The 5,000-nt window shown below is 55.3% G+C and overlaps 1 non-coding gene and 1 pseudogene across 1 annotated transcript; both read right to left on the reverse strand.

Annotated features, from left to right (window-relative positions):
- Nucleotides 1-45: 45 nt before the first annotated feature.
- On the reverse strand, nt 46-202 carry LOC126324383 (5.8S ribosomal RNA; annotated as a pseudogene).
- Nucleotides 203-559: 357 nt separating this feature from the next.
- On the reverse strand, nt 560-2,460 carry LOC126324374 (small subunit ribosomal RNA). Its single transcript, XR_007559848.1, has one exon. It is a non-coding gene; the product is annotated as a small subunit ribosomal RNA (ribosomal RNA).
- Nucleotides 2,461-5,000: the final 2,540 nt, after the last annotated feature.

A 5,000-nucleotide genomic window follows, 5' to 3' on the forward strand; every position in this document is an offset into this window, starting at 1 on the left:
GGCGCCCGAAGCGGGACAAACGCCGCGCGCTTCAGTATACGTAGCCGACCCTCAGCCAGACGTGGCCCGGGAACGGAATCCATTGGACCGCAAATGTGCGTTCGAAACGTCGATGTTCATGTGTCCTGCAGTTCACATGTCGACGCGCAATTTGCTGCGTTCTTCATCGACCCACGAGCCGAGTGATCCACCGTCCTGAGGTGATCTTTATCTTTTCAGTTCTCCACCGTCTCTTTCAAGACAGTTGCAGAGGCGGGACTGAGGCGTTTGACGGCCCCTGTTCCATTACTTTGTGTCCAACGGCCTGACGGCCGATGGGCGTCGTACGGCTCCACACCGGAGCGGACAGGCACTCGGGCGAAAGTCATTCAAAACCGGCGCCAGGCGCCAGGTGCCGCAGGCCAGCCGCTCCAGAGCTTCAGCGCTCGTACCACACAAACAACACTTGCGCTAGTTTTGAGAGGCACGCGTGGTTCCGCACGCGGCGCACGGCTACTGCCGTACAGGTAGCGTGTTGCGCGACACGACACGCACATCGAAAGACATGCAGTCTAGTCGGTAATGATCCTTCCGCAGGTTCACCTACGGAAACCTTGTTACGACTTTTACTTCCTCTAAATGATCAAGTTTGGTCATCTTTCCGGTAGCATCGGCAACGACAGAGTCGATGCCGCGTACCAGTCCGAAGACCTCACTAAATCATTCAATCGGTAGTAGCGACGGGCGGTGTGTACAAAGGGCAGGGACGTAATCAACGCGAGCTTATGACTCGCGCTAACTGGGAATTCCTCGTTCATGGGGAACAATTGCAAGCCCCAATCCCTAGCACGAAGGAGGTTCAGCGGGTTACCCCGACCTTTCGGCCTAGGAAGACACGCTGATTCCTTCAGTGTAGCGCGCGTGCGGCGGCCAGAACATCTAAGGGCATCACAGACCTGTTATTGCTCAATCTCGTGCGGCTAGAAGCCGCCTGTCCCTCTAAGAAGAAAAGTAATCGCTGACAGCACGAAGGATGTCACGCGACTAGTTAGCAGGCTAGAGTCTCGTTCGTTATCGGAATTAACCAGACAAATCGCTCCACCAACTAAGAACGGCCATGCACCCACCACCCACCGAATCAAGAAAGAGCTATCAATCTGTCAATCCTTCCGGTGTCCGGGCCTGGTGAGGTTTCCCGTGTTGAGTCAAATTAAGCCGCAGGCTCCACTCCTGGTGGTGCCCTTCCGTCAATTCCTTTAAGTTTCAGCTTTGCAACCATACTTCCCCCGGAACCCAAAAGCTTTGGTTTCCCGGGAGGCTGCCCGCCGAGTCATCGGAGGAACTGCGGCGGATCGCTGGCTGGCATCGTTTATGGTTAGAACTAGGGCGGTATCTGATCGCCTTCGAACCTCTAACTTTCGTTCTTGATTAATGAAAACATACTTGGCAAATGCTTTCGCTTCTGTTCGTCTTGCGACGATCCAAGAATTTCACCTCTAACGTCGCAATACGAATGCCCCCGCCTGTCCCTATTAATCATTACCTCGGGTTCCGAAAACCAACAAAATAGAAACCGAGGTCCTATTCCATTATTCCATGCACACAGTATTCAGGCGGGCTTGCCTGCTTTAAGCACTCTAATTTGTTCAAAGTAAACGTGCCGGCCCACCGAGACACTCAACTAAGAGCACCCTGGTAGGATTTCAACGGGGTCCGCCTCGGGACGCGCAAGCACGCCTTCGGCTCGCCCCACCGGCAGGACGTCCCACGATACATGCCAGTTAAACACCGACGGGCGGGTGAACCAACAGCGTGGGACACAAATCCAACTACGAGCTTTTTAACCGCAACAACTTTAATATACGCTATTGGAGCTGGAATTACCCGCGGCTGCTGGCACCAGACTTGCCCTCCAATAGATACTCGTTTAAAGGATTTAAAGTGTACTCATTCCGATTACGGGGCCTCGGATGAGTCCCGTATCGTTATTTTTCGTCACTACCTCCCCGTGCCGGGAGTGGGTAATTTGCGCGCCTGCTGCCTTCCTTGGATGTGGTAGCCGTTTCTCAGGCTCCCTCTCCGGAATCGAACCCTGATTCCCCGTTACCCGTTACAACCATGGTAGGCGCAGAACCTACCATCGACAGTTGATAAGGCAGACATTTGAAAGATGCGTCGCCGGTACGAGGACCGTGCGATCAGCCCAAAGTTATTCAGAGTCACCAAGGCAAACGGACCAGACGAGCCAATCCGATTGGTTTTGATCTAATAAAAGCGTCCCTTCCATCTCTGGTCGGGACTCTGTTTGCATGTATTAGCTCTAGAATTACCACAGTTATCCAAGTAACGTGGGTACGATCTAAGGAACCATAACTGATTTAATGAGCCATTCGCGGTTTCACCTTAATGCGGCTTGTACTGAGACATGCATGGCTTAATCTTTGAGACAAGCATATGACTACTGGCAGGATCAACCAGGGAGCTGCGTCAACGAGAGCTGAGCAGCCTGGCCGCCCGGGAGTGTGTCCCGAGGGCCCGCGCGAACACGCAAGCGTCCGCTCATATTATTCTGCAAACAGGAGGAGGCTGAGCTCCCCTGCACGATACACCTCGAAACCCTCTCAGGTCCCGGCCGGCGCGCAGCGCCGTCCTAAGTACTTGGTCGGGTTTCGAGAGAGGCGCAATCGCCCGGAGATGGGCGAGTAAGACGCTTTCAGTGCGAACACCCGTGCTCCCAACTGAGCTTGCCGCTGCCGACAGAGGCCCGGGAGCGTGCTGTCGTGGCATTGCCGGCGGGGAAACAACACGCGCCACCTACGGTGACCGGCAGCTCCAACGCCAGCGCCACAGAAGGGCAAAGCCCCACTTGGGTGCAGAAGCGAACTCTCCCAGCACAGCGCACGCGCCAACACGTCCGCAGAGCTGCGATACAAACCACCTGCGAGAACCGCTGGGGGCGCGACCGAGCAGCAGACGGCGTCGCGACGGCCGAGTGCCGGGCGGCGGCGCATCCTCAACGCACACAGTCCGCAATCGGACCAGCACACTGCAGATGTCCACCGCGCTTCGCACCGGGCTCGGCAGAACCCACTTTGGCCGCCTGGCGCCGCGCGCAGGGTTGCGCCGGCGCATAGCTGGGACGCCAGCCGGCCCGTCGGCCGGCGCTCCTGCCACTGGGCGCCCCCCCACCAGCCGGCTGTAGTGCGTGCGCTCACGCAGCGCGCGTGCGCAGCACGCCGGGCGGCCCCCCCTCACCGGCCGGGGACTGTCCCGCCAAGCCACAGCCTCGTATCGCTTCATACCCACATGGCCAACTCAGGTTCGGGGGCATGGCGGGTACCGCCGAAACAACCGGTTCATAGATGTACCGATCGTCGCTATCACCGATGCACCTGCAGCGCGAACAACCGCTCAACAACTGATTTCCAGTTCATTTGCGGATCTTTGGCAGCAAACGTATACGTCAATCTACATTTGCGAAATCTACGATTCTGGCATGCCTGCATGTTATGTGTCACGACACGCTACATCAGCCCACATACACACTGCGGCATGTACACGAGAGAACACGTGGAAGATGGTCCGCGCACGTGTGCAATGTCGCCTTGCGCGGTCGACTGTCAACCGGCCTCTGTAGCATGTCGCAGATGTGGAACGCGGTCCACCGTGCTATCATGTTGTGTGGGGCAATACGATTAAATAGGAAAACCCTCGTCGCTACATCAACAGACGGCTCACGCTGATTCCCGGCAGAGGGAGGAGGGGGGGGGGGGGGGGGGGCCAACATGCAATACTTTCGTCCGTACCTACCTACCACATGTCTGTACGGCGTACAACAGTGCAATCTCGCTGTAATGGGGAGACGAGGAGCAAGTAGCATCGTGCACAACATATGGCCCTTATGATTCGCCATTGTAGGGCGCAGCCGGTGTACGGTCAAGCATGTGCCACATTATGTCACTCAGTACGTAACGACGGATGATCAGTGTGGGTTACGCGTACATCAGCGGACAGTCCACTCAGGCCGTACCACAACGTACACTGACTGCATCGACAACCGAATGCAACTGAACAGCTGCAAGGCTCATTTCACAAACAAACGCCTGACCGACCAGCTTGGAAGGGCAGGAGGGGAGGGCGATATTCGTTCTGTAGCGGTACACCCTTCCAGTGGTTAGCGGGACTGTGTAGAAAGTACGCAACACTCGAAAGACCTTTATGTGAGGGTACGCACCATGGCATCAAGAAATACACATGACACCAGAGGATCCAAGCAGTGACACTATGTTCAGAGGGTTGCTGTTAGGCAAAAGCTACATTCCTGTGACGTTACATGTGACAGTTAAGGTGCAGTGTAAGTTAGGTTAAGGTGCAGCGTAAGTTAGGTTAAGGTGCAGCGTAAGTTAGGTTAAGGTGCAGCGTAAGTTAGGTTAAGGTGCAGCGTAAGTTAGGTTAAGGTGCAGCGTAAGTTAGGTTTAAGGTGCAGCGTAACTTGGAGGTTAAGGTGCAGCGTAACTTGGGTTAAGGTGCAGCGTAACTTGGGTTAAGGTGCAGCGGTAACTTGGGTTAAGGTGCAGCGTAACTTGGGTTAAGGTGCAGCGTAACTTGGGTTAAGGTGCAGCGTAACTTGGGTTAAGGTGCAGCGTAACTTGGGTTAAGGGTGCAGCGTAACTTGGGTTAAGGTGCAGCGTAACTTGGGTTAAGGTGCAGCGTAACTTGGGTTAAGGTGCAGCGTAACTTGGGTTAAGGTGCAGCGTAACTTGGGTTAAGGTGCAGCGTAACTTGGGTTAAGGTGCAGCGTAACTTGGGTTAAGGTGCAGCGTAACTTGGGTTAAGGTGCAGCGTAACTTGGGTTAAGGTGCAGCGTAACTTAGGTTAAGGTGCCAACGTGGGTTAGGTTAAGGGGCCAACGTGGGTTAGGTTAAGGGCCAACGTGGGTTAGGTTAAGGGGCCAACGTGGGTTAGGTTAAGGGCCAACGTGGGTTAGGTTAAGGGCCAACGTGGGTTAGGTTAAGGGCCAA

The sequence above is a fragment of the Schistocerca gregaria genome, unplaced genomic scaffold (genome assembly GCF_023897955.1).
Source record: "Schistocerca gregaria isolate iqSchGreg1 unplaced genomic scaffold, iqSchGreg1.2 ptg000886l, whole genome shotgun sequence".
NCBI lineage: Eukaryota > Metazoa > Arthropoda > Insecta > Orthoptera > Acrididae > Schistocerca > Schistocerca gregaria.